At 48.2% G+C, this 11,514-nt stretch overlaps 1 long non-coding RNA gene across 3 annotated transcripts; it reads right to left on the bottom strand.

Annotated features, from left to right (window-relative positions):
* Positions 1-1,491: 1,491 nt before the first annotated feature.
* Positions 1,492-10,719, bottom strand: LOC149912403 (uncharacterized). 3 transcript variants are annotated; one of them, XR_016462019.1, is made up of 5 exons: positions 10,541-10,719; positions 8,322-8,509; positions 7,824-7,906; positions 6,334-6,424; positions 1,492-3,263 (listed from the first exon to the last, which is right to left on the bottom strand). It is a non-coding gene; the product is annotated as an uncharacterized LOC149912403 (long non-coding RNA). The 3 variants fall into 3 exon arrangements; XR_016462018.1 differs by lacking the exon at positions 7,824-7,906 and adding an exon at positions 3,761-3,832; XR_016462017.1 differs by lacking the exon at positions 7,824-7,906.
* Positions 10,720-11,514: the final 795 nt, after the last annotated feature.

Here is an 11,514-nt window from a genome sequence, read left to right as displayed (position 1 = left end):
CCAGGCCCACCTCTCAAGTCTGCTGAGCTCAAACAGATGTCATTTTTCTCGTGTCCTTCCATTCCGAGTCCATCTGTTCCCCAAAGCAAAAGAATTTGGAGGGAACCACCGACAGTTATGTGAGCGATTTCAGCGTCTATTTCTGATCATGGCAACAACTTCAGAGGTCACACTTAATTTACGGTGCCCGTTGTAATTCTGACCAAGGCTGCAGTTGCAGCTGACTTCCCAAGGCTGCAAGACGTGGTGGTGACACAGCCTTGTGCTTCTGCATTGGTGCTCATCCCACGTTTCCTTTCTCTGTCTCGCAGGTCAGCTCCTGCTGGAAGCAGATGGTATCCCAGTGTGAATGAAGGTCAGTGCAGGAGCAGCTGCTGATGGGAGGAAGGAAGTCCATGCTGAAGAGCTCTGAAGCATCTGCAGGTATGGTTCTGGAGGAGGCAGCAGTGATGTCGGAGGGCTCCCCAGCAGGAAGCTGTCTCATCCAAATGCTTGCTGAGTGGTTGGAAGGGAGCTTTCTGCATGACAGCAGCACCAGTTGCTTGCTTCAAATGCTGCAAAGAGAAGGATTAGCACGAGTTCCAGTATCTACAGTATCATCACGAATCACGATAGGATTACAATGTGTCCTCATACAAACGCAGCCATTTCTCTCTGAGTCCAGAGGCTGTCCGGAAAGCATCTTTGAGGTCTCTCACACCAAACCACTGCTGTCCGTGTGGGATCTGACTCATTAGGGTATAGGGGTTAGGAACCACAGGCTGTCTTTTGAGAACGGGTTCAGTCATTTCCTTACATCTTGCCCCAGCCGATACGTGCCGTCTGCCTTCCGTGCCGACAGGATTGGGGTGTTATAAGGCCACAGACAAGGTTCCAGAAGACATCCTTAACCAGTGTCTGTGTTACAGCTTTTAGACCCACTCTCCCTTCTAAGGCTATGGGATATTGTTGCTGTTTCACAGCTCCACTCCCTCCTTGGGCAGTTCTTTGTAAGGGAAAATTGTGAGTCCACCCCGATTTCCTTCCCCTGCCCACACCTTTGGATTCATTTCTTCTCATCATCAGCTGTTAACACATTCATTGACACCTGATATCTGTTTCACAGACTTGCAGCTGTAATCCTCATTTAACTGTTAAATCTCTCCCCCATAAATCGGTCCCTGCTTCAGGCACAGAGAACAATTGCCCTGCAACTATTTTATCTTTCCATTTCAGTTCTGTGGTCTCCAAGAGTGGAGCTGTCATTTCTGATCCCTCAGCCCCAGTTATGCACAACAGCCACATCCAGATACACGTCTGGTACCTCTGAACTAGCTAATGCTGTAGGATGGAATGTTGATTCTGCACTGGCTATCAAATGTGGGATTGCTCTGAAGCAGTACAGCACCATGTGTTTTGTAATTTGCCCTTAGAAACAGTTTGAAAAAGTAGAAAGACTTTATTAGTATTAGTAAAAAGAAGTTATTTCATAACATTTTAGAAATACAGTTGTTCAATCATGTGATCAATTCTCACTTACAGAACTGTAATAGTTACAAATTGCATGGGTATAGCATTAAGGACCAGAAAGCATGTTGTAAGGCCATTCTGTTTGGATAGGAGAAGCTCAGCAAAAGAAAAACAGACTCCAAAGAAGCCAGGGCCTCCACACAAGGCCAAACTGACTCACTCTGTGGGCAGGTTGGGATGCAACAGGTAGGCATCAAGAGACTCCCCTCTGTCCTCCTTCCAAACTTCTCTCTCTTCAGGGATGAGCAGGTGTCCAGAAATAGTGGCCAAGTGTTGATAAGCAGCTGTCAGGCGTTCAATAATTAGCAGTATACCTGCTGAGCTAGCAACAATTGGTGTTTAGCCAGTCACACACACACACACAGAATGGCCCGGGTTGGAAGGGACCTCAAGGATCAGGAATCTCCAACTCCCTGCCACAGGCAGGGCCACCAACCTCTGTACCACTGCACATATGCACATTTCTGGATAGAAACAGCAGTGTGGGAAAAAACTGTATGCTGTGGATGCAAAGGGTGAATCAGAATGGCTTAACAGCTCAACTTATGAATGTATTTTCACCTTCACATTACCCATACAATGTCTGAGAAGGAGCTGTGTGTCAGATTTTTTTTTATGCTCCCTTTCTTTCACCAGCCCTCATGTGAAGTGCCTAGCTGATGGCAGCCCTGCTCAGCCTCAGAGAAAGGTGACCCCAGCCAGCATTTCTGTGCTTTGTGTCCTGTGTCAGCAATAACTCTGAGTAACTAATGCATTCAGGAAAACCAGGGTCTGTTCGTGGACCATTTGCAAACATAAAGAGATGCAAAAACCCAATGGATAACTGAGCTGTTATGAATGATTATCCCCACCTCTTCTGTTTGCAGCTCAGTGACTGTGGGCAGCCAGTCGAGCCAATGCACACCCCAGAAACATCAGACAAGGCACTTCTGACCTCGTTCTTCCTGTGACCTTACAGCACTGCCCTGCAGAATGAATGTGTGCCTGCAGAGATCTCTCTTGGCATGACTTCAAGAGCAGCTCAGTCAGTAGTTCACAACTTCACACCCATCTGGCTGTTAGATCTACGAGGGAACTGCTGATGTCAGAGCTAGAACATTGCCAAGCTGCAACAAAAGCTGCATGGCACAAGTGCCCATGGGACCTTTTTCATGGCCTGATGGAAATCACTGCAGTTGTTTTCTCTTCCATTTGCTCAAGTAATGTTACAGTACTTGTGGTGCCACCACAGCCAGAAGCACTGCTGAGGAAGAAGGTCCACTGCTCAACTATACTGTTAGACACAGCTTACGAACTAAGGTTCTATCTCCACAGCATATTGCAAAAAAGACCCTCTTGGTCCTTCCTTTTCAAAAGCAGTGGGAAAGACAGAGCATCAGTTAGCACAAAGTTAACCCGGGGTTAAAGGCAAGGTAATATAAAGGGGTTTCTGCCCTGTAGTATGACTGTATTGCTCCCTCTCAGTTTAAAGCCTGGTAGCCATCCAGAAGTACACTGCATTGACAGAGTATTTGATAGGAAAAACAAAAAGGAAAAAAAAGAAAAAGAAAAAGAAAAAGAAAGAAGGGGAAGATATAAGAATGAATGTGGTTTATGGGTCAATTTATGCGGTATCATGAGGGCTGATGCACAAAATCTGTGTTTGGACATCTCTCCACATTCCTGTTCCATTGGTGCCACAGAAGAAATGCTCCCGAGGGATTTGGCATAACAACGTATGATCTTCCATGTCAGTGTAGGAAGGTCTTTTCATTCTGTGGGAGCAAAGAGAAAGAAAAGCTATGAGAAGAATAGCATCTCTACTGTGCTGGAATCCTTGTTCCCAGTTTGACCAAACACTGAGTCATTATGAAAAGAATAAAACGTGACAAGAAATTCTACATTTGTCCCTGCATTCAGACCTTGAAAGTCATATTGATGCTCGTGCTTTCCTTGGTAGAGTAATTAAGGATGTGCACTGACTCTCAGCCCCAAGATGAAGAGGTGTTTTCTAAACATTTCCTTATTTTTCCCACTGGGCCCATTGCTCTAACTTAAAATACATCCTCAAAGCACTTTCCCTCTCATGGATGTTTCCAGCCAGCTTCCCAGTCTATGACATTTAGGGATGTGATCCGATCTGAACCTTTACGTAAACCTTTTGAGACTTGCCCATCACTGCTTCCATTGCTGTTTCTGAAAAATAACCTCAAGGCTATGTAATTAATCGTTCCTTGTTTTAATCTCCAAACCCAGGTAGATTAATGCCTACGCTGACCACAGATCAGTGATTTCTGGAGTCTTCTGCAGAGCAGCACATCTGTAGTTACAAGTTCTGAGTTTCCTTAGAAGGAAAGAAAGAATGAACAAAAGAAGGAAGGAACAAACATATTCTCAGGAGGAACTTTTCAGGGACCAATTCACAAGCAAAGGAAAACATGCTGTTCTCAGCAACCAAACAATGTACTTTACGCTGCCACAGGGATTGATAACACGCTACAGCTAGAGCATAATTAAAGGGCTCCATCACTGCTAGGCCAAAAGCTGACCCGCTTTAAATCCTTACAGTATGGCGAGAAATGCTCTGACAACTTTCTCAAACTTGAAAAAACTGCTCCTGCTGGGCAGCCCAGTCAGCACCAGTATCCTCCCAGGTAACAAGCAAGAGCTACAGACTGGAGCTGAGCTGCTGGCAAGAAAAAGCATAGCTTGTCATATCAAGACTGCTAAGAGAGGTAAAGGGTGTGACTGCCTCCTCCAGCTGCCACGGCCTGACACCACTCCTGAGCAGCCACTGGCTGGCAGCCCAAAGGCTGGGGACCCAGGATCTGTGCTCAGGCTGGAGGACACTGCTGCCACTCTCCTGTTTGCAGATTCAACCAGAGATGAAACTCAGCACGTATCCCAGAGACACACACACAGGATGCTGACACAGTCAGTCACACAGACTGCCACAGACAAGAGGCTGCCTTCACCAGCACCTACACACAGCAATCCTGCACAACAAACACACTCCAGTCCTTTTCCTCCCCTTTGGCTTGCAGAGACAGCAGCTCACCAGTGCAGCACACACACAGCACTCAAGCTGCAGAAGCACACCTGCAAGCACTGACACAGCCTCTCTGTCCAACAGCACCCCTGCGTGGATCCTTTAAGGAGCAGCACAGCAGTGCCTCTATCCAACACCCCTAGGCAGATCTCAGGCCCTTACACAGGATGGCTCAAATTGGAAGGGTCCCCTGGAGATCATCACCTCTGTGGCTGCAAGTAAAATGCCCCCGACTCCAGAGCTGGCACCAACTTTTTGCTCACATACACAGGTCTCACCAGTCCTTGCAGCAATACGTACACATGGGGCAGAGTGTGTGAAGGTACAGAGTGAGTCCAGATTTAATAAGAAGTGATAAGCAGACAGACTGTGGTCAACAAACACAGATGCCAGACACGCCCTGACCAGCTCTATTTTACACAACTTTCATAACCTTGATTTTCCAGCACCTTCACTCTGTTCATCCCTGGTTCCCCTTTTCTTTGTGCATCTCACCATGGTTTGCAGCCTCTACCGAGTCCCAGATTATCAGGGATTTGTTTCTTGTCATTGTCTTTATGTTTGTTTGGTCAGGTCTATGGCATCGTTTATTTTGGTTTCTGCCTTCCCCTTTTTCCTTTAGTTTCCCACTCAACAAAGTCCCTAGCAGATAACCTTGCTGGAACAAACACTCTCACACACTTACATCCCCCCACCAGTAACTGTGACTGACCAGGCAGCTTCCCATTACAGCCCTGCTTATCATTTGCTGGTCAGGTCTGTATCTCTCTATGCTCCTGCTTATGTCCTCCTCCCTTTCCTATTTCCCTTGTTACACTGTAAAACAGTCTTTGACCAAATATCCTTCAGGGAGCAGACACTCTCCTTCCATACCCCGTCACAAAGGCCTTTAGAAACATTCAAGAATGACCAATGACTCATCCTGCTTCACATTCAGTTATGCTTGGCTGCATCTTTCCAATGGCTTCTTGACTCAGTGACTCCACTTGACCTACAAGTCAGCCCTGTGCAAACTTACATCACTTCTGAACACAGCACTGTTCCTTGCTTCACCTCTAAGGCTGGATGTGGCTCTGGGCAGCCTGGTCTCCCTTACACACATCTCCCTTACCCCTGCCATCAGCATCCCACTTGAAACACTTCCCCACCTGTATCAGCATTTCCTCTTTCACACAGCTGCTGTGCCAGGACCTGCAGACTCCACAAGAACAGGAGAACTCCGCAGACGACAGTGATTCCGTTCTCCGCCCCAGAGCCTCCAGTGCTCAGCATCACACTGGGTGTTGTAAGAGCGGAGTGCTGACCGTCACGTCTCAAGCCAAGAGCTTCAGACTGAGCTGCAGTGCCAACGCACTGACACTGCCAGCCAACCTGATGGGGCCACGAGGAGGAGGAACTGCAAGCCAACAGGACCACAACCACCTGAATTTCAAGCAAACAAGAACCAACACTCGCACTTCTTAGCTCCAAAAACGAAACTAACAATTGCAAAGGAACCTGATGCAGCCACCTGACAATCTGACATGCCCTGGAAATCAGTCTGCAGCACTTTCAACTGCCCTACACCAACTTCCAGCTTCTGCTTGCCGCTCCCTAAAGGAAGCAAGCAGCCAAAAGCAGGAATTTGTCGGGCTGGCTTCACCTGGCAATGAGCAGTCCTTAGTGAATGAGAATGGAAAAAGCCAACTGGATATTACCATCTCATCTGTTCCTCCCAGGGTTTTACTGTCTCCTCACATCTGTCAGAGGAGCCTGTGTGAGATAAAAGAATACTGCAAAAACCAGTCAGCATGTACCTGTCACGGTGGATCAGAAGGGAGTTCAGGAGGGCTCCATCCCCTCTGATGCAGTCAAGGCAAAGTAAGGAGAACACCTCAGATGCCATTCCTGTATCAAGACAAAAAGAAGAAACAAAAACAAGCACGAGCTCTCAAAATCTCAGACCAAAAGCTACTAACAAATGGCCAGAGCAAGCAAGGCACAAATGAAACTGGCTCCACAGTATTTCCAGCAATGGCCAAAATCAGAAGCCTAAAACTGCATCTGAGAAAGAACAAGGTTGTACAATCTCTTCTAACACTCAAAAGCATACAGCCCAGGGATTCCCTGTACTGTAAGTTGCATGATGAATGCTCTTCTTCAGAAGCAGCTTCCCTTTTTGCTGCCAGCTGTGATCATACAAAGGGCTGAAGGCTGTATACCAGAGGGATGAAGATTCCCCAGAGGTCACGAAATGTGACTGACCCTACAGAAATCAGAAGTGTTCAAAGATACAGCCCGGCCTCTGCTGTCTGACCATACCTAACCATGATTTCCATCTCACTGTGCAATCTCTCAGAGGCAAACAGCACAAGCAGAGCCCTGCACAAGGCGCCAGCAGCAATACTAGAGGTCACCTGGCTTTGGTGGACGTTGAGGAACTGAGTGTGTTCACTACCAGGGGACTGAATGGATTCACCCCGCTGTGTGACAAGGCGGCCTGAACAAGAAATTTAAAGTGCAAAGGAATAACAGCATCAACAACAAGCCCAAATGTCATCTTAGGTGAAGATGAATCTTTTGCAAAATGGCATAAAATGTAAATACTGGAAATTTAAGAGTCTGCTGCCCCACTTTCAGAGACATTTCCTTCCTCTGCAATACTTGCTGTGAACACTGCTACACCACTGTGCTCATCTCCAGAATTTCAGCTAATGATTTTGTTCACGATGCCTGGTGGCAAAGCAAACACAACCACATTCAACTGTTCTCATACTGCAGGCTGTTACACTTCTAGAATTAGAAACAGAGAACCACAAGGCAGAACGAGAAACATCCAGTGATTATCTCACACAACACTTACCTCAAAGTTACTCATTGTCCCTGCTTTATCTTCAATCCTACACTTCTGACACTTGCAAATTTGCCAGCAGTTAACATGAAAAATGGCACAGAATACAGTCACAGCTAAAACTCGGTCATTATTACAGGAATGGCTACAAAACACTAACAGCCCAGGGAAATGCAAGAGCAGCATGCACTCCCTCCAGAAATGCTCCCACACATCTGCAGGTCAGGAACCTCACACCAGGCATACTTTCCAAGTATTCAAGGAATCCTCAATGCATTTCGGCACTGAAAGAATTGCAACTGGAGCACTTGCAAATTTTCAGGGTCAGCAATAGCCTTTACAACAGCAGCTACTCTGCAGTGCTGAGATTGCCTCCCTAAGATATCTCTCACTGAGCAAGGAACACCAATCTTCTCTTACACAGAAGAGTCTTCTTTCAGTGCTGACAAGGATTACCTCATATTCATCAGAAGGCTCCAGAGCCTGCACTCTGTGTTGCTCATCTTCTGCAATACAGCAGGTGAAACACTCGCTCACATCTAAAACAGAAATCCCTCAAGATGATTCCTTCTGGAAGAAAAGACTCACTTCCCACAACACAACAAAGACCCTCCATCAAGCATCTGCATGGGGGGTCTTTAAAACTGCCTCGCTGGAAAGAAGCAGCAGCTCAAAGTCTGATGAGATGTCTTGCCTAAACATTTCTACAGAACACCTAAGATGAAAAGCCTCAGAGGAACCCATACGTTGCCTTATCCCACACCAGCAAACAGGCTGCTTCTTGGCGAGGGACCTTCAGATGACTAGCCACATCAGCAGAGCAGGCAGCAGCTCTGCCTCGGCCCTTTTTGCTTCAACCCAGCTGGCCCAGCTGGCGACTTCTACAATTACCTGCAGTTACCCCTTCTGCAGGTGTCTCAGTTTCCCATGGCTCTGAGGGCTGCAGGTACTCACTTTTCCAAAAAGCTCTTCTGCTGTGCTTCACAATCAGGCTTGGAGACAAAGAACAAAGTGCAGAGTCCAGCTGGCTGAAATGCTGTTGCATGACACGTCCAAAGGGGTCCTCTGGGTGCATCTGCTCATAGAGCAGAAAGCATGCATGAGAGAAATGCTCTGCTGCCCACTGAATCAAGGCTCCTGACCTGTCGGGAGACGGACGTACGGATAATTAAATACCCGTGGGACCACCTCTTATAGGACAGGTGCAGCTTCAGGCATGCTATTCAGGCATCCTGACAGATAACATACAAAAGAGAAACCTGTACTGGGAATCTATGGAAGTCTCATCCATTCATAGAGAGAGTCTGGGATGAGAAGACCCCAAAATTTTAAAAACAAACAAACCTACAGTACTTCAGGTTCTTCTTTGTATTTTCCTAACCTCCCTTTTAGGTTCACAGTACAGATGAGATTGGAGAAACCTCTGGACGCCATCTGCTCCAACCTCCTACACCAGCAGAACCACCCAGAGCTGCCTACCCAGGACCATGGCCAAGTAGAGTCATAGCACGGCCTGGGTTGCAAAGGACCTCAAAGATAATCTGGTTCCAACCCCCTGCTGTGTGCAGGTCGCCAACCAGCTGCCCAGGCTGCCCAGAGCCACATCCAGCCTGGCCTTGGATGCCTGCAGGGATGGGGCATCCACAGCCTCCTTGGACAACCTGTTCCAGTACCTCACCACCCTCTGGCTGAAAAACTTCCTCCTCACATCCAACCTAAACCTCAACACCCCCTGTCTCAGTGCAAAGCCATTCCCCCTTGCCCTATCACTCTCCACCCCCACAAACAGCTCTGGAAGATCTGCAAGGAGGGAGACTCCACAGCCTGTCTGGGCAAGCTGTGACAGTGCCCATCACTCACACAGTCCAGAAGCGTTTGCAGATGTTCAGACAGAAGCTCCTGTGTTCCAGCTGTGCACACTGCCTCCTGTTATGATGCTGTGGGAATCAACTGCTCCCTCATTCCTACAATGCAAGGAGCTGTTTGGAGCTTGCACAGAATCCACAAGGCTTTAGTTTTAAGACACAAGGCTCCCATGACTTACAGTGAAGCCTCTGCTTCTCATTTCACAGCCCAGCTAACCAAGGACAGCTCACCTGAGCTGCTGTTTGCCATGGAGGTGAGCACCACCTCTGCTATGGAAAGGGTGGGGACATCACTGTCCAGTCCTGCTTCATCTACAGCTACGCTCAGCTTTGGCAGCTCTGATAAATCCACTCCCAGCCACCTGTGATCCTTTCCACAACAGGCGGTGGTGACTCCTGTGGGACAAAAGCAATGCTAACTCACTGCAGTGGCTGTGCAGGACTGAGACCAAGACCAGGAAAATCAGTACCACCAGCAATCACTCACAAGACCCAACTCAGTTTTTCTGTGAAATGAACAAGAAAATGCCAAAACTGAATGAACCATAATAGGGTAGCATCCAGAAGCATCAGGAAAAGACCCAATAAACTCAGAAATGAAACTCCATTATTCCTAGCACAAATTTCAACTACTGACTTCCAAGAGTTGTATTTACTGTACGAACAAAACTTTGTCACCTTTACTTTAACAACATTCTTATATCACTGCTCTCATTTACAGACATTTCAATTCAAGGTAAGAAAATGCCACTGCTTTGACAAAATAGTTTCTCTCACATCTACCAAATCATTATCAGATTTGTTTGTGGGTTTGGTGGGGGGGTGGGTTTGTGTATTTTGTGGTTTTTAATCTCAAAAAAAAGATTTCATTTCTGTAAGATGGCTTTGGATTCTGAACCACGAGAACTCCCTGCAAACACGAGCACTAGTCCTGCAGAGCACTGTTCTCACAAACAGGTCCCAGCTTATGATCTGCAAGCATTATGCAGGCATGCTTCTCATGACTACCATCACTCATAAGCTGCTTCACTCTCTTCTGCCAAAATCAGACTGTAAATAACTAGGCAGTAAAGTAGGTCTGTATGGGCGCTGCTCTGTTGCCTCTACGCCAGAGAAATCCAGCACCTGTCCCTGTCCTGAGATTTGTTCATCTGCACGCTTCTCAAAGGCAGCCATCACCAAAAACTGAGCGGCCTCCAGCAGTCGCCCATCCCAGTGTTTCCTCTTATGTTCTTCTAACATCTCAGTCATCTCACCACTTCTTCTGGACACAGAGAACAGGATATTCCCATCTCCTCTGACACCCACCTTTGGCTTCAAGTGCTTGGAAGGTTATTGGTACGGACAGAATCCTTTTCCACAGGATGCTGTACATCTATAAAATGTGGACAGATTCAACAGGAAACCAAACCAGCACTCCTACCCCCCCCTTCCTTCCCCCTTCCTTCCTACTGCCTTTCTTCCCTCCCCCCCCTTCCTTCCCCCTTCCTTCCTTGCCCCCCCTTCCTTTCCTTTCCCCCCTTATTTCCCCTTCCTTCCTTCCCCCCCCTTCCTTCCCCACCTTCTTTCCCCTCCCTCCTTCCACCCCCCCCTTCCTCCCCCTTCCTTCCTTTCCCCTTCCCTCCCCCCTGCTTCCTTCCTTCCCCCTTCCTTCCCCCGTCCTTCCCCCCCTTCCTAAGCCCCCATCCTTCTCCCTTCTTTCCTTGCCCCCCCCTTCCTTCCCCCTTCTTTTCTTGCCCCCACTTCCTTTTTGCCCCCCCTTCCTTCTGCCTTCCTTCCTTCCACCTTCCTTCCTTGCCCTTTCCTTCCCCCCCTTCCACCTTCCTTTCCCCTCCTTCCTTCCTCCCCCTTCTTCCCCACCCGTTCTTTCCCCCTTCCTTCCTTCCTTGCCCCCCCTTTCTCCCCCTTCCTTCCTCCTTCCATCCTTTCTCCCCCCCTCCTTCTGCCTTCCTTCCTTCTGCCTTCCTTCCTCCCCCTTCTTCCCCCCCCGTTCCTTCCCCCTTCCTTCCTTCCTTGCCCCCCCTCCTTCTGCCTTCTTTCCTTCCCCTTTCCTTCTCCCCCCTCCTTCCCCTCTCCTTTCCTTCCCCTTTCCTTCCCCCCCCTCCTTCCCCTCTCCTTTCCCTTTCCTTGCCCTTTCCTTCCCCCCCTTCCTTGCCCTTTCCTTCCCCACCTTCCACCTTCCTTTCCCCTCCTTCCTTCCTCCCCCTTCTTCCCCACCCGTTCTTTCCCCCTTCCTTCCTTCCTTGCCCCCCCCTCCTTCCGCCTTCTTTCCCTCCCCTTTC

The sequence above is a fragment of the Phasianus colchicus genome, chromosome Z (assembly GCF_987193195.1).
Source record: "Phasianus colchicus chromosome Z, bPhaCol1.hap1.1, whole genome shotgun sequence".
NCBI classification, from domain to species: Eukaryota; Metazoa; Chordata; class Aves; order Galliformes; family Phasianidae; genus Phasianus; species Phasianus colchicus.
This window is presented reverse-complemented; position numbering and strand designations above follow the sequence as displayed.